Below are 19,392 nucleotides of genomic sequence, written 5' to 3' on the forward strand. Positions count from 1 at the left end.
GTTTGTAATCAATATGGACGTTGTCCGAATGGATTAGGAACGGACCGTTATAATAAGCAATAACTTTATTTCATTGCATAAGCACGCAACCCATTTATTGTCGTGAGGCATCACAAAAAACAACAAAATCTTCACTTCCCTCTGGTACAGATAATATTGGTGCAGTTGTTAACTTCTCCTTCAACAACTGAAATGCAGTTTCTTGCGGTTCTGACCACCTATACTTTTTGCCCTTATGAGTCAATGCGGTTAATGGTCGGGTAATCTTAGAGAATCCCTCGATGAGTCTCCTGTAGTAACCAGCTAAACCCAAAAATTACCGAATCTGAGTTGGCGTCTTTGGGGTTTCCCAATTCTTAATTGACTCAGTCTTTGCTGGAACGACCTGTATTCCATTGGCCCCTACAACATGGCCAAGAAATTGTACCTCTGGTAATCAAAAGTCACACTTAGAGAATTTTGCATGCAACTGCTCTTCTCTGAGCATAGTCAATATCGAACGTAGATGCTGTTCGTGCTCTTCCCAGTTCTTGGAGTACACCAATATATCTTCAATAAACACAATGCCGAATTTATCTAGGTATGGCTTACACAAACGGTTCATGAGATCCATGAACACTGCTGGTGCATTCATCAAACCAAACGGCATCACTGTAAACTCATAATGTTTATAACGTGTTCTAAATGCCGTCCGGGACATCAGCTTCCTTGACTCTCAATTGGTGATACCTGGATCTCAAATCAATCTTTGAATAACAACTAGATCCCTGTAGTTGATCAAATAAGTCATCAATCCTCGGTAGCGGATACCGATTCTTGATTGTCAACTTGTTCAATTCTCTGTAGTCGATACACAATCTCATCAACCCATCCTTCTTTTTAACAAACAAGACCAGAGTTCTAACTAGGAAATTCATGGCTATGTGACCCACCTTCTAGTACCTATCACAAATTAGGGCATTAGAACCCTGATGTTCTTCACCATGGGAAGCTCTTGTAGTTCTAAAGGTGCAAGTTCGTATATTGTACGCGTAACGGGTGCAGCTGCTGGCACCAAATCAATCTGAATTTTGACTTCGCGGTGGGGTGGACGTGTAACCCCAGGACAATCTCCAATAGTCGGAACATATTCGGGTCTCTTATATGTCGATTCATCTTTACTCACATGTGCTAGAATTGCGAGACATTCTCATCTCAGGTACTTCTGGACCTTCGAGTAATTAGTATAACATGATGGTGTACTGATCTCCTCTCCGTACACCCTTACCATCGGTGAAAGAAATTCGAATAGCCTTCTGGTTGTAGCTGCCTTGGTTGTATCGTCAGATAACTAGTTTGTTTCAACTACGAGGTTAAAACTTCCCAGTTTAATAGTTCTATAGAATACACGTTGTCTAAGGAAGGTACTGGATCCTAAATGTTGTGACGGGATTCTCTAGTGATAAGTCTTCCATTAGCATCGATGTTGGCAGTATATATAAACATTATGATCGATGAGTAAGAACAAACTTGTGACGAATTTCATAAAGTATGACACTGAACAAGGTGTAATGGTAACTCAACTAAAATCTGATATCTAATCAAAGGAGTCGGTGCAGATTTCCATTTCCAAACGTATACGTCTCGCGGAAAACAGATGAAGTGTAGTTCACGTCAATGCATCCAAAGTCGGTTGGTGGTGTTTTTAGGTATAAAGAAAGGATTGTTGCTTAAGGAAATCACGTTGGAACAGATTGAGGAGGGATAGGTAACAAGTAGTACTTACTAGTAGCAATGAGTGGTGGTGTTAGCGATAAGCAGTGATTGGTTGTGATGTGCAGTGATGATAGTGGTGACAAATAAGTTATTAGGTAGTATACTCGTATCATAAGTACACACATGTATATTAACGCACCCAATAATGCCTAATAGTCATCTGTCGGCAGGCTCGTGTTGGGAAACAATAGTGTGAAACTGTGGGTGGCTGGATGATAGGTAAGTTGGAAGTTAAGTAGACAACACTACTACGTATTGTGCGTGCTGTTACCAGGAATTCATCCTCTAAGGACGTATCATAAATGAGTTGTGATGCACAGTAGCGAGTAGTAAAACGTGGAGGTGTTAGTAGTGACGAGTAGTACTTAGTAGTGGTAAGTGGTAATGAGTAGCAGTTAGTAGTGGCAAGTAGCAAGGGGTAGCATTAAGTAGTAATGACAAGCAGTGAGGAGTAGTGATCAGTCGTGACTAGCAGTGAGAGTCAGCATTGAGTAGTAGTTAGCAGTGATGAACGGTACTGGGTAGTGGTATAAGATGACGAGTGTGTCCAAGTAGTGTCTCTGTAGTGACAAGTAGTGATCGGTGGGGACGAAAGATGTCGAGCAGTGAAGGGTTGTGTCATGATTACAAGTTACTTATAAGTTATAATAACAATTAGTTCACATAGTGTAAGTTTCTACTCATTTTTGAGGTTATACAGTTCGTGCTCTAAACGGTGTTTATCCAAGTAATCTACTTGACTCGCTCCCAATTCCTTATTTTGCGGTGTCGGAACTTCTATATGAGTTACCGTAATGTAATCCCGGTCATTACATTACGCTATCTCACATTTCCATTCGACATCGCTCCATAAGTTCAAGATAGCGTAGTCGACTTAATTTTGTTAAATCTCAGGTCGCGTTTACGTATGCGATTTGTAATATAGTGTTTAATTCAAGTCCATATCATATGGGTACAGGGTGTATATGTATGTGATGTATTGTGCTGCCCAACATGTAGCATAGTGACATAAACAGTGCAAGTATGGTGTATAAAAGTCATCCAAGACACACGGCTATAGTCTAGACCCACTAATGTGCCCTACGGTTAGACACACTAATGTATCCTAGTTCCCTATAGCCAAAGCTCTGATACCATATGTAACACCCCGTCAAAAATCCCTTTAACGGAATGTTAACTCTGGTCCCAGTGCTTGGCTTGACTTCTATGTGACAGCAATATTCTACAGCGGAAGCAATTAATACCTGAGAATAAAACACGCAAAATGGATTAACAATAATGTTGAGTGAATCTACAAGTTTTAGGTAAACAATACAGTATGTTTAAGAAATAATATTCCGAAAACGTTTATTAGTGGAAGACCACCAAGGTTTAATGTTAAAAGTTTGTAGACAACACCGTGTCCCTTTTCAAAAGCTTGTTGACACTACCATGTCAAGTTTCAAATGGCTGTAGACAATACCATATCTAGTTTTATCTCATTTGTTCGTAAACCACAGTTTTAAATAACGTTGCATAGTATCTGAAAAATAGTTATCAGAAAAATAGTTTAAGTTCCTTGACCACGAGATTTGTTTAAGTTCCTTGACCACGAGATTTTACAAGTACAACTCCAAGTTGCAAAACGTTTGCATAATCTATGAGCACCTGAATACTAGCAATGACCCGAGTATAGAAACCACCATACCCGCCTTTACCTCATAAAATGTTATACACTTGTTCGAGTGTATCTAATGTTCAAAGTAAATGCACCACAGTTAATATTGTAGGGTGAGGTTGTCAACCTAACGGATCCGTCCATCTAAATTGTGCTTACACCGATGGATTAAAAGTATTCAAGCTAGAGGCTTTGTGAACAAACTCAATATGCATATATAGTACTCGTGTCAATACAAAAGCATTTGATAATGTAAGTATAACAGCGTGTATTCTTATCCCTAAAAACATGTAAAAAGCGAGACTGTAGACTCACCTTAGGATAAAGCTCGGATTGAAAAGTGGACAAATAACTTGTACGGTTTAGTGCCGAGTAATGCAACCTAAGTATACGTATTTAGGTTGGTTAATAAATATGTCCTAAACAAATGTGGTTTCATAGTATGAGTTGTCTTATTGATCGACTCGACGCGTTTCAAAGTAGAAGTCAACATACAGTCAACTAGTTCATGAAAGTCAAACAAAGTCAACTGAAGTCAAACCAAAAGTCAAACTTGGTCAAAGTAGTCAACTAAAGTCAACATCAGTAGGTTCATGTAAAATGTTGGTCAACATGTCAAACCTAAGTCAAACAACACGTTTCAGATCATAACATGTCAATTTCACATTTTCAGTTTATCGTCGTGCACAAAGTTCATGTACATGTACAAACTTAGCATGTTATCTAATAGTACAAAATTCAAGTAAACAAGGAAAACTACAGATCATAAGTATACTCAAAATATATTCCAAAAAGTCTGGCCAAGGTCTCATACAATAATTAAAAGTCAGGAATCAGAAGGGGTACATTTATGGTTTGCCAAGTCAGTTTCTGACCGCTCACTGATTTAGTTTTGGCTATAACCGGAGTTAGGGACATGCAATTGATACAAGGTCAGTGGCCATGGTTCAAGGACAAGTCAAACTAATACATATCAAAAGTTGAGCAATTTTTGTTTAGCCAATTTGTACAGTTTATTCGTGCAATTTGAATGTATAGTTTTCAGCTCAGTTCAGAAGTTACACAAAGTATGGCACTAGTGTGCCCAATGCATAAGGTTTCGGAGCTTTCAATAAACTGAGAATATACCACATAACATATAAGGATTCATATTCCATAAGCATACATAATATTTCAATAAACACAAGCCACATAGTATAACACAGAGAGCAAGTTGCAGATTCGATTCTAGTTTAAATAGTCACATTCGCACGCAATTATCCGAAGATATATATACAATTAGCCTATGATATCTACATGAAAGGTGAATTACTTTTTGTATAATTTTCAGATATGCAAATCTTTAAATATAGAAGTCAACACATTTTATCATACAAGGCTGTTTTCATGCAAGTGCTGTATAAATCCACTTTTACACTAATTCAAGCATATCTCGAGTTATACATAAGCAAACGACATGAAATCCTAGTGTAAATTGAGTGTTTTTAAATTATATTTCCAGTGGTATAAGTTTCACAAGCCAATTCGTGGTCTATAAAACCCAGATTTCTGATTACACAACAAAAACACAACGTTAATTTAAATGGACATAACTTGATCATCCGGAAACGAAATCAAGCGAATCCAAAGCCTAAAATCAATAGTTTTTCGTAAGGAATCTAATTAACACATAAAATCATGCATTTGAAAAATCAAAATTCACTGATCATGCAATAAACAATTCGGTTTTAAACCCTAACGCATCAAACGATCAAATTAACGATAACAATTAACATGTACGCGTATAGACTTGCGCAATTGACAACATAACTATGAAACATCAATAAAAATTAGATTTTTAAGATTAGGTTTAGCTAATTATACCTTTAATCGCGAAAAGAATTACACACACGCGTAGAGGATAACACGAATTGCAACTTTGATGTTTAAGGTTTTATCAAAAATTGAAGTTTGAGTATGTGTGTGTGTGTGGTAGTGACGGCAGCAAGGAGAAGGAGAGGGAAGCAAGTGTCGACTGAATTTGTGTGAATGAGGGTTCCAGGAAAATAATTTTACTCGTTATAACTTAGCTTAGGGCCTTAATTAATTATCATGGACTAATATAAGGGCAAGCATTAGTCCATTAAGCCCAACAACAAAATTAAAAGGGGAGGGGACATGGGGTGTGAGGACCCGGTAATTTCCGACCAAATTTAAACTTAATCTTTATATAATTTCGACACGATAAGCAAAGTCTATAATGTTGAATCACAAAAATGTTGAACTGTTTCATATATTCAATTGACCTTCGACTATTCCCGATGATTCACGAACAAATGGGTGTATATATATATATATATATATATATATATACATAAATATAAATATAAGTATATATATAATATTTTAAAAATTAATAAATTATACTTTAATCATTGAATTAAAACATAAAAGAATATATAGAATAATTAAGTTGTTATTAAAGTAAATATATATATGACTTCTATGTACAATTAATATTACATGTATATAAGATATATAAATATTAAATATTCTCTACGTTAGATAACTATTAAATATGATATAATTACTAAATTGTAATAATAATATATAAAATGTAATTACAAGTTAGAAATAAATGCTATAGTATTATTATTATTTTTAATATTAATATCATAATTAGTGTTATTAATATAACATATAAAAAAATGAAATTCGATATATATTATTATTACTAATAATGTTACTAATATAATTAGTATTATTATTATAATTATCATTAATAATATTATTATAAATTTCAATAAAATTATTATTTTTCTGACTTATTATTATTATTACTCTCATTATAATTAATATTATTATTTATTATTAATATAAATAATAAATAGACATGAAAAATAAGATATGTAACTTGAATTATCTTAATTATTATTTGCATTATCATTAGATATTATTATTACCTTTATCATTAATAATAATTATTTTTATTGTTATCATCATTAATAATAGTATTATTATCATCTTTATAAATATAATTAATAATATTATTATTATTAGTATAATTATTAACATTATTAATAATTATCATTATATTTGATATTAATGTCATTATTAATTTCAGTATTTCTAATAAAAGTATTAACATTATTAATACATTTATATTTACAAAATATAAATATAGATTATATATATATATATATATATATATATATATATATATATATATATATATATATATATATATATATATATATATATATATATATATATATATATATATATATATATATATATATATATATATATATATATATATATATATATATATATATATATATATATATATATATATATATATAACTCATGGAAAGAATCAAATATTGTTTGAAGTCATTATATGATCTATATAATCTGTCTACTAATTGATTCCATTACAACAGATGATTCCAAAATCTGTTTTAGGTCTTTATCTACTTTATTCTATTTTTTTTTTGTTATTCCTCCCTGGCTCAATTATCTGTCGATCACTCTCTCTATATATCCCACGAATTATTTTACGTTATTGACAAAAACCATTCATATATTCATATCCAATATCACTTAACTGCCTGCAATGGTTAATAATTGATTAAAGAAATTTTTTTATTTATTTTATAACACGACACCTCTGTTTGTTCATGTTAAGATCAAAAGCTCAAATTCGATTTGTATTTTAAATTGTGTAAATGCAGTTTCGTTAGGAATCTTCAAAACAATCTTTCTACAAAATTTTGTATTCCAATTCTTCCTATCAAGCTTCAATTTTCGAGTCAAAGTTTTTGAGATAAAAAGTCAAACTGTGTTCATCAATCGAATTCGTGTTAATCGTTTCAATACAAGTTAAATTAACGATTCCAAAAGTTTTTAGGAATGATTTGCAATGTATTTTGTATTATAATCATAGTCTATAACGTACTCCTTTTCCTAATCAAATTTTTTGTTTTTGTTTTGTCCAACAGCGACGAATAGCTGTTTAGGGTTTTTATTTATTTTTATTTATTTTATTTATTTCACCTAATTTTAAATAATCGTTTCTGAGTTGAGATTTAATTCCAGGAATCAAGATTATAATTACGATTAAGATTAATAGGATTTTGATTCGAGTTGGGTTTTGAGATGAAGAAGATGGAGTGGTAAATAATACGGTTTATATAATTTTCAAACCTAGTATTAATCAGAAATGTGAGTAGCAGACGAGTGGTCATGGGTGTTTTGTAAAACCGAGAGATCTCGGGTTCGAGTCCCGTTTGGAGCATTTTTTAAGGGTATCCACTTTATTCTCATTTCCATTATTATTATTATTATTATTATTATTATTATTATTATTATTATTATTATTATTATTATTATTATTATTATTATTATTATTATTATTATTATTATTATTATTAATGTTATTATTATTATTATTATTATTATTATTATTATTATTATTATTATTATTATTATTATTATTATTATTATTATTATTATTATTATTAGTTAGTGTTATTATTATTATTATAATTTTGTTATCACCCCTAATATTTATAAGTATCGTTATTATTAGCCAAATTAAGAATATTATCATTATCGTTATTATTAGTATATGTATTATAAATTCAATTAGGATTGTTATTAATATTGTTATTACTAATATTATTATCCTTACTAGTAATATCATTAAGTAGTATTATTATTAATATTATCATTAATAATAAAAAGATTTTTATATTTATTATTATTATCATTAAGTATTATGTATTTTTATCAAAAGTATCATTTTCATTATCATAATTATCAAACTTTTCGTTTCATTTAAAAACTACTGTTAGTAACGTTGTTATTAAGATTAGTATTAACACTAAGCATTATTTGTATTATTTTTATATGAAGATATTAGAATATTAGGAAGAGTGTTATGAAATAAAAATATTATAATTAAGTTATGAATTAAGCATGATATAATTAAAAATAAGTAAAGATCAAGATTTAAAAAGTATTGCTATAAACATTAATTAAAAACTTCGAAATTAAAAAATATATTTTTGCTATAAATAATATTAAGTAATGTGTATGAAATTATGGATTTAAAAACTATGGATAAGATTATGATTTAAGTAAGTTATTAATTATTATTATCATTTTATTTATTACAAGTATCATTATTAGTATTAAAATAACTATTAACTATATATATCTAATACATATAACCTAACCCTACTATTATATTATTTAATTATTCAAGATATATAAAATAAATATATTTAACTTACTAATGGAACTCATAACTCATTAAAATAATAGTTGAATCACTAATAATAATATATATATATTTGTTCGACTACAAGTATATGTTTTAATATATATACAAATGATATAGGTTCGTGAATCCGAGGCCAACCCTGCATCGTTCAGTTGTTCAATGTCGTCATATGTATTTTTAATACAAAATATAGTATTGTGAGTTTCATTACTCCCTTTTTAAATGCTTTTGCAATATATATTTTTGGGACTGAGAATACATGCGCTGCTTTTATAAATGTTTTATGAAATAGACACAAGTAATCGAAACTACATTATATGGTTGAATGATCGAAGCCGAGTATGCCCCTTTTGTTTGGTAACCTAAGAATTAGTAAACTGATCTACTAATTGACGCGAATCCTAAAGATAGATCTATTGGGCCTAACGAACCCCATCCAAAGTACCTGATGCTTTAGTACTTCGATGTTGTTTTTATCATGTCCGAAGGATTTACCGGAATGATAGGGGATATTCTTATATGCATCTTGTTAATGTCGGTTACCAGGTTTTCAATCCATATGAATGATTATTTTTGTCTCTATGCATGGGACGTATGTTTATGAGAAATGGAAATATGAAATCTCGTGGTCTATTAAAATTATGAAATGATTATTTATGATAAACTAATGAATTCACCAACCTTTTTGGTTGACACTTGAAATCATGTTTATTCTCAGGTACGAAAGAAATCTTCTGATGTACATTTGCTCATTTTAGAGATATTACTTGGAGTCATTCATGGCATATTTCAAAAGACGTTGCATTCGAGTCGTTGAGTTCATCAAGATTATTACTAAGTCAATTATAGTTGGATATATTATGAAATGGTATGCATGCCGTCAATTTTCGATGTAAAGAAAGTTTGTTTTTTAAAAACGAATGCAATGTTTGTAAAATGTATCATATAGAGGTCAAATACCTCGCGATGTAATCATATGTTATTGTATTCGTCCTTATGGGTTAGGACGGGTCGTCTCATGGGGTCGGCCGATTGGCCCAAGTGGGGTAATTCCCGGGCTCGTGTTTTGCAATTCCTTGTATTCGTGGCCCGTTTCAAATGCCGTTTAGTGGTACTGAAGGCCCGGAACGCTAAACCAATCGTTAAACGCAACCAAACGTTAATTTATTAAAAACCCAATAAATTAATTATTTTTAAAAAGTTAATAATTAATAAATTAATTATTAAAATAAACCCGAGCGTTTCGTTGCTCAAAAAGCAGTTATCAAAACTGTATCGTTTTTATCGTATTTCATTATCCGAAATATTTATTCGTATTAATATCAACCCATAATAATTATTGTAACCCTCCAGGGATCAAGTATGTATTTATTACCCATAAACACATAAAAGTCAAGTAATCACCGTTAAATAAACTAACGGAACGTTAGCAGAAGTAACGGAAAAAGCAGGGTTGTTACACCTAGGCCGCAAGGCAAGGGTGGGTGTGGGTTAACATCGTTCGTGCAGGATGGGAGATCGAGAAATATGTAACAGGTTTCAAGAGCTCCTTTATCAAGAAGATTGGTGATGGAACTATGACAAAATTTTGGGAAGAATCTTGATTGCTGGACATACCGTTGAAGCAGAAATATCTGAGGTTGTATCACCTGGAGTCATCTAATTCTGCATCAGTTAGCGAGAGGGTTGAGTGGGGAGATCATGGTTGCACCCTAAACTGGAACTGGAAACGCCGCCCCTCGTGTCGATCTCAAGATGAAATTGCCGAATTATCCAACAGGTTAGCATCATATATTAAATCGAATAGTTCTCTTGACTCTTGGCAATGGAAGTTCTCGAACAGTGGACTGTTTAACTCAAAGGAATTATGCAAAATCATTGAAGATAGCAACCTGGTTCTGGGTAATGTTCAAGTCGGTGAAGAATCTTTACGTAATCATTTGGTGCCATTAAAGGTTGAGGTATTCATTTGGAGGCTATTAAGGAGGCGACTCCCAGTTCGCATTGAATTAGACAAAAGGGGTATTAACCTACACTCTGTTCTATGCCCACTTTGTGACGACGATACAGAAACCGTAGATCATGCCTTCTTCCTATGTAAACACTCAATGGATGTATGGGAACGTATATTCAAGTGGTGGGGATTTGGCGGAGTTACAAACTTCAGTGTCAACAGCTCATTTCGAGGAAATGCCCCAGCGGCGTTGTCAACATTTGGACGTCAGCTATGGTAAGTGGTCGAATGGACAAGTGCTTATCTTATTTGGCAAAACCGTAATCAGAAGGTCTTCTCTAATGTTTCGTGGAACAGTGTGAATGCTTTAATGGAAATTCAGCTTAAGACCTATGAGTGGATCTCGCAACGTTTGAAAAAAAGGAAGATATCTTGGCTCCAATGGTTATCAAACCCTACTAGCTGCTCCATCTGATTCTGTTATATGTGTGTTCTGCGAGTTGCCACCTCTACAACTAGCAGGTTACCATTTGTTTTCATGATAAAAGTTATAGTGTAATAATGTTGTAATTAGTAGGTGTTTGTGTGATAGTTTCCAACGACCTTATGGTCTTCACTGTAATTTGTCTGTAACAGAGTAGCTCTATAAACTCTCCGTATCTGTTTTGAGGTTTAATAATATTGCTTTTCGAAAAGAAAAAAACTTTATCTAAATTCTAGATAGAGAGAGAGTACATATTGAGGAAATCACCGAGAGAAGGTTTTAGAAGAAGCCCATTTTTGATAATCAACACTTGACTTTTCAAGTTTATCAAACCAACCAATATCATCTCCAACTGTGTAGTTTTTGTATCCAGCTGCACCCCATTTTCTATCAATAATTATCATAATCATAAACACCATTACCATCCATAATTTCTTCCGCTCTTTCATTTCTCTTATATCTATGAGTTAATATTAATATTTAATATATTATATGATTTTAAAGTGGGATTGTAAGAAGGTTAATTGTATTGCTTTCAATGTCCCTTTCTTTGCCTATACACAACTACTTGCTTTCTGTTCATTTGATTCACTGTTGTCTGAGCATATATGTAAGAGAGGTAGAGAAAGAGAGAATATAACTTTATTTTTTATTTTTTCATTTTTCAGAGAATATCTTATCTCATATTTAAAAATTTGGGGTTACTTATTTATTTCTGTCGGTTTAAGTGTTCTATTTATGTGTTGTCTATTATGAATATGAATAAAAGTTAGAGTTCAAATGTATTGTTTACACGTCACGTATATATATTTATGTTTATGTGACTAGATATAGATATAGTAGATGAACTGTAGGGTGTATTCGTTGGTGGTGTAATTCTTATTAAATCGGTAAATCGGTTTTTTTGAGTCTTTCCTTGTATTACTTCTCAATTTTTTGTGCCCCGCCTTGTGTGATAAATGAACTTGAAAGGATGAGGAGACAATTTTTTTGGGGGGTTTCCGTGTCAGGTAATAAAATGGGAGGGAATTCTCCTTATATTCGAATGGTAATTTAAATATTAGATCACTCAAATGTAAAAAATTGGCTGTGCTTTACAAATGGTGGTGGAGGTTCCACAATAAAACCGACTCGCTATGGGTCACATTTTTAAAAGTCTAGATGCCCCTTTCGGTGGACTGATGTCAAATGCTACTAACTCGTTACCTTCATCAGTTGGTACATGGCAAAAGATTATTGGTGTACGTTCAGATTTTTCAAGTGTTGGTATCCCCTTTAGAACTTCTCTTTGTAAGATAACTGGTGATGGCGCACGTGCACTTTTTTTTTTTTGAAAGAGTCGTGGCTTGGTGGTGAAAGTTTGGAGCACAAGTTTCGAAGGCTTTTTCGCTTGGAATGTGTTGGAGGTTTTAGAGTTTCGTGTAGGGTAAAATAATCGATAGCCGCTTTTCGAAAAAAAAATAATCGATAGCTAGATAAATCACTTAATCGTGGTATTACTTTCCGAAAGTTATTATTCAACATTTTATTGACTGGGTTACACGAATATCACTTTGAGATAAGACATAGATAACATTCTTGTTTTTGGCAGAAAACAAGAACCTTTTCGCAGATGAGTATTGAGGTTTCGTATTGTGTATACATCATGAATAATCGTCTATATATTTATAGGCACCCGCAATTATGAAAGAAGATATATTCGAATTTATTGGCTGATTGATTCTCTGAAATATCTCCATAACATTCAAAGTGGTTAAGATAATAATATTTTTCATAAAAAAGAATTATTTTTTCCACAGTTATAGCAAAAGTGGTTACAGAAATAATCCTTCTGTATATTACTAAAACTTGGAAAGTACGTTAAATCTCAAAATTCGTATTGCCTCTAAAAGGGAGCAGGAAATCCTTGCTGCCCCTTGTGCTCCCTCTTCAGAGGTAGCACCAACCTGCAAATCACTTATTGAATTTTAACAAGTCATTTTGTTGTTGCCTCTAAAGACTTTTTCACGTTGCCACTTAAGGCTTTTCCATGCTGCCTCTTGTGGTCTCTCTTCAGAGGTAGCACCAAAACTTGTGCAGCCTCTCAGCACTTTCTTGTACTGCCTCTTAAGAGGAAGCACTAAACACTTAGTCAAATTTCAGTTGACTAAGTAGACATTGCATAGGAAACAATAAGTCAAATTTCATCTGACTAAGAAGAAATGATAGTAAATAATGAAAAACCACTTTTGGGTCTGGATAGTCTATTACTTAATGGGTGTACACTCTGTACCTCATAACCCATTTACAAGTGTAGATTAAATCCCTCGATTACACTAAATCTCCAACAATCCTCCCCAATTTAGTGCAATTCATTTTCGAGAATTAAACAATAAAAAAACCTCATGTATAAATGAAAATATCTCGAAGATTGAATTTCCATCTTAGTACATTACACATTTCAATATTCGAGGATTAGGGTGTTTTACGAATTGAACCCTTTAACCCATTTGAATAACTAAAAATAACATACACATAAGTTTTCAAATAGCTATCTTCACACTTTACAAGCCATGTGTCCATATTCATTCATAAATATCCAAATCAAAAATCTAAAGCTTTGTTGAAGCGGCAAAACTTCACACTCACATAGGTAGTTCACTTCAGCCATGCACCTGCTCTTGCACTTTTTTAAATGAACCATTAACAAGATAAACTTCAACCTCATATTCAGCATGTCCAAGTACATACTTTACTTCGGGATGATACATGATTTATGTACTCAAATTTCTAAGTATAAGCCTTCTACTAATTCATGTAGTGCAGGTGTTTGGCATAGTATAAGATTAGCAAGTTTTTATTTAGACGAGATGGAGTTATCCTTCAAAAACTCTTTTGTTAAAAGAATTGGAGACGGTGCTTCTACGCTATTTTGGGAAAACGAATGGCTCAGTACTGATAAATTCTGCAATCTATTTCCGAGATTGTATAGGCTCGAGAACTCGAAGTCTGCTACGGTCAAGGATATATTGGCAAATGGGAGTGTTTCGTGGAGCTGGTGCAGAAACTCATCAGGTCAATCTATGTAACATCCTCTATCGGGCCTAGCTGTAAGATTACTATTTTTACCCTTAAGTTATTAATGTGTTACTATATGCTTTTATTTTTATTTAATATTTGTTATTATTTAATGATGTGGTTAGGACCAGTTTGTGACAAGGGTCACAGAACAAGTTTGTTTATTTAGTTTGGACTTCGTTTGGGCTACCAAATGATGTGCGAAAGATATCAGATAACTGATAAATACCCGTGTGTTGCACTGTGTGGGAAATTAACCTAAATTAAGTGACTAGTGCTGTCTCTCTCTTGCATTTTTCCAGAACCATCTCTCACACACACCCGTTCTTCATCTCCCTCACCTACTTCAAACCCTAATCCTTGATTCTTGTTTTAGAGCTCAAATTGTTCATATCTTTGTGTTCCTTGTGATTCACTGATTCTTTTAAGGTAAGAATCACAAGCTTCCATGCTTTAATCTTTGAGAAATTTAAGGTTTTGTGTTAGTTTTCATAAATGTGTAAATTTGTGTCAAAACAAGTGGTTTATGTGTTGTTATGGTCAAATTGTTGTGGGTTTTGAGTCTATAACAAGTAGTGAATAAGTTGTGGTCGATTTTGGTATTTAAAACGAGCTCTAGATCGAGATTTGAGGATTTCATCGTGAAGCCCGTAGCCTTTGTTCAGTTTCTGATGAAGATGAACACGAACACACTCGGCCGACTGTCGGTCGACAGTCGACCGACTGAGGGTTGAACTGACCGATTGACGAAGACAACCGACCGACTATTGAGTGAACCGACCGACTGAGATTTACCTTCGTCCGACTGATGTAATACCAAATGAATCGACTGACTGCGAAGGTAAGTCTACCGGTAGTGTCGACAGTCGACCGACTGTAAGAGTGAATCGGTAAATTTTTAGCGGACAGTTTTCTAACAAAATTTTCTGTATTGTGCTATTTGGTGTTTATGGACATAAACTAACTCGTGTATATGTATTTCTCAGGATAAAAGGAGAAAGAGAAGGTTCTATGATTAGATAGCTGAACACCTTCTCGTTTGCTGGTAATTGGTGAGTGGGACTAACTGAAGAATATAGTATATAGAAGCATGTTATATTATGATTGACATGCTTGTTAGATATACTTATTGTTGTGGTTAGTTAGTTCTTGTGATGACAGCATGTTAGTTGATGCTTGTCTACTGGAGCTCGGTGTGTCCCTATTGTGTGGTAGCCTCGGTAGGAGAGATCAACCTGCGGGTTGGGTTCCTCTGTGGTAGCCTAGACAACCGTGGTGTATATATATGTGAATGACGCGTCCGTCGCGTGTGGATTATGTATATACATACGATGGTGGAGGAACTTCTGGTAAGCCCCAGTCCGATCAGCTGGTGGTTAATGGTTTGGCCGAGCTGCCAGAGTCTCTGTAGACGGCACTTGAGTGATGTTTGTGTGTTAGACTATCGTGACATGATTAGTATAACACTTATGTATGCTATGGCCTGTAGTTAGTCGTACTCACTTAGCTTCGTGCTAATTCCCCTCCATCTCCTCCATGCAGGTTGTTAGCTTTTGTAGATAGTGCTTTTGGGAGAAGACGAGCATGATGATGTTATGTTTGACAGGGTTAACTCTGATGTGGTCTTTTAGAATATGAACCGTGTACTTTTGAAAACAGAATGTATTTACGTCTCTTCCTGTTAATATGTAAATTGTTTTAATGACACGTGACATCGGTTTGTACAAATGTCGATATCGTATTTAATTAATATTATGCTTCCGCCACGTATTTATTATAAAAAAAATAGCGGTGTCACAAGTTGGTATCAGAGCTGAGTTTGGCAGCATGTGCATTGTGATCTACATGTCATGTTCCCAAACTTAGAAGAGTCATGTCAAACATAACATGCTGGGGATGGGTTAAGTGAGTATTAGGACAGGTTATGTGTTAGTTGTTAGTACTAACAGAATTTATACTAAGCTTTGGTGTGAGTGCTGTGGTAGTGCAGTAATGGCAGATAATCAAGCAACCGCTACTGGCCCTACTGTCCCTGGAACTGGTACTCTTAGAGCCCCTGACAAAGATGGACATGTGTCTTCAGAAGAAGAAACATCTCAAGAAGTAATAGAACTTCAAAGTCGGTTACTAGAAGCTCAAGAGAAAATTAAGGAATTGGAACAAGAACGGGCGCAATGGAACCCTAATACCACTGCGTTAAACACAACTTTTCCTTCAAACCTTTATAATCAACCCGGTGGCAGTTCCCAATCACAGTTTCCACAAAATACCTATCAAAACTATCAAATGCCATTTCCATTTAACCAGACTTTTCCTAATCAAATGATGTACCCATTTCAAGTCCCTGAGACAAGAAGGAAGTGTACCTACAAACAGTTTATGGACTGCAAACCTCCTTAATACAGCGGACACACAAACCCTACGATGACCCTCAATTGGCTAAGAGAAGTGGAGAGGGCGTTAGAAGCATGTTTTTGTGAGCCATAATCCATGGTGTTATTTGCTAGTAGGCTTCTCAAAGGTGAAGCAATGGAATGGTGGGACTCTATCACTGCATATTTACCTAAAGAACAGATCAGTCAAATTACCTGGGAATAATTTGCTGCTAAAGTTCGTGAGCAGTATTGTTCTGAGTATGAGATGGAAAGATTGAAAACCGAGTTTCTGAGTATGAAGATGACAGAAAGTATGATGATTGATGAGGTTTTCAGAGATTTCACATCTAAGCTAAGGTTCGTTCAACAGTGGGTACCAACTGAGAAAGATAAAATTCAGCATTTTATGCGGGTGATTAAGCCAGAATATAGAACAGTTGCAAGATTTGCAACCACATTGGCACAGGCTCATGAGATGGCGAAGATTACTGAAGGTGATGTCATGGCAGCGAAAAGAGAAAGTTCAAAAAGTGAATCTTTTGAAGGAAAATCAGAAAGTCAATAGGGTGGTCAGTCTATTCGGCAATCTAGTAAGCAATCAGGATTTCGTGGTAAGAAGTCAGGTGGGTTTAAACAGAAAAGTAAGTCTGGTATGAGTGGGTCGGGTTCAACTCAGTCTGGGTGGTGTAATGTTTGTAAGTCAACCCATGCTGGTCCGTGTTCTCCAATGACCAGAAGGTGTTTGAAATGTGGAGTGTTAGGTCACGAATCAACAGCTTGTTCATTTAAGTCTAATGTTTGTTGGAGTTGCCATCAAGAGGGGCATAGATCAGCGAATTGTCCATCTGCATCGAGAGCCGGTTCTGGGGCAGGGTCAGGGGCGAGGTCAGTTACTTCTGGGGGATCTTCGACTTCTACTACCGGGCGGAAGAGAAAGAATCCTTCAACAACAGAGGCAAGGGCATTTCAGATGACGGTAGATGCTGCAACCGCTACCGATGACGTCATTACCGGTATGTTCTTGATTAATTCCTTGCCAGCTCGTGTGTTATTTGATTCTGGAGCGAATCGTTCTTTTTTGTCCTTAGGCTTCTATGATAAGTTGAAGTTGCCTGTTAGGATATTAGATGAGCCTTTGGGAATAGAAGTAGCTGATGGTAAAATGGTTCCATGCACATCATCTGTGTCTGGAATTACCATCGAAATTGACGGCCATTCTTTTTCTTTAACCTGTTTGTTGATGCCTATACCTAGCTTTGATGTAGTCATAGGCATGAACTGGTTAAGAGCTAATAGGGCTAATATTAAGTGCGATAAGAATATGATTTCTTTCCGTTTGGCCGATGGATCCCGAGTGATAGCTAGGGGAGAGCGCAGTGGATTTAACTTTCCTATGGTTTCCCTAATGAAAGCTCAGAAGGCAATAACGAAAGGGTGTGATTCATTCTTAGCCTACGTGATTGATGTTAAGAAAGAGAAGAAGCAGGTGACTGATATTCTCATTGTGTCAGAATTTCCCGAAGTATTTCCAGATGATTTACCAGGGTTACCTCCAGTACGTGAAGTAGAGTATAAAATTGATTTGGTTCCCGGTGCTACGCCAGTTGCAAAAGCTCCTTACAGATTAGCTCTATCAGAAATCCGAGAAATGATGTCTCAGATTCAGGAACTGTTAGATAAGGGGTTTATTCGACCAAGTTCTTCACCGTGGGGTGCTCCTGTTTTGTTTGTGAAAAAGAAAGATGGGTCGCTTCGTATGTGTATAGATTACCGCGATTTGAATAAGAGAACAATCAAAAATAAGTATCCGTTACCAAGAATAGATGATTTATTTGATCAGTTATAGGGTGCTTCTTACTTTTCAAAGATTGATTTGCGTTCAGGGTATCATCAGGTACGTGTTGCAGAGAACGATATACCGAAAACAGTGTTTAGAACTAGATATGGGCATTATGAGTTTTTAGTTATGCCATTTGGGTTAACAAATACGCCAGCAGTGTTTATGGATCTCATGAACCGGGTTTGTCGTCAGTATCTTGACAAGTTTGTGATTGTTTTCATAGATGATATCTTGATATATTCGAAAACCGAGAAAGATCATGCTACACATTTGAGATTGGTATTAGAACTTCTGAAACATGAACAATTGTACGCTAAGTTCTTCAAGTGTGAATTTTGGTCGCGAGAAGTACAATTTCTGGGTCATGTGATTTGTGAACAGGGAATTAAAGTAGATCAGTCTAAGATAGAGGCCGTAATGAATTGGAACTCACCGAAAACGCCGACAGAAATTAAGAGTTTTCTGGGTTTAGCAGGTTATTACCGCCGATTTATCAAAGACTTCTCTAAAATAGCAGGTCCGTTGAATAAGTTAACTAGAAAATATGTAGCCTTTCGATGGACTAATGAACAAGAAAAGGCTTTTCAGACTCTCAAACAGTTGTTATGTCAAGCGCCTATTTTAGCTTTACCAGAGGGAACATAAGACTTTGTAGTTTACTGTGATGCGTCACGAGCAGGTTTGGGTTGCGTTTTGATGCAGAGAAATAAAGTTATAGCGTATGCTTCACGACAGTTGAAGAATCATGAACGAAACTATCCTACTCATGATTTAGAGTTAACTGCAGTTGTGTTTGCTTTGAAGCTTTGGAGACATTATTTGTATGGTACACATTGTGAAATCTATACAGATCATAAGAGTCTTCAATATATCTTTTTGCAGAAAGAATTAAATATGCGTCAACGTCGATGTTTAGAATTGATTAAAGACTACGATTGTGAGATTAAGTACCATCCGGGTAAAGCAAATGTGGTCGCAGATGCTTGAGTCGCAAGAAAACAGTT

The 19,392-nt window shown here is 34.4% G+C and overlaps 1 pseudogene; it reads right to left on the reverse strand.

Moving 5' to 3' along the window:
• The window catches only part of LOC139901051 (early nodulin-like protein 18), a 172,139-nt pseudogene extending 160,574 nt beyond the window's left edge, over positions 1-11,565 (reverse strand).
• Between the last annotated feature and the right edge of the window lie 7,827 nt (positions 11,566-19,392).

Source organism: Rutidosis leptorrhynchoides, chromosome 3 (genome assembly GCF_046630445.1).
Source record: "Rutidosis leptorrhynchoides isolate AG116_Rl617_1_P2 chromosome 3, CSIRO_AGI_Rlap_v1, whole genome shotgun sequence".
Taxonomy (NCBI): domain Eukaryota; kingdom Viridiplantae; phylum Streptophyta; class Magnoliopsida; order Asterales; family Asteraceae; genus Rutidosis; species Rutidosis leptorrhynchoides.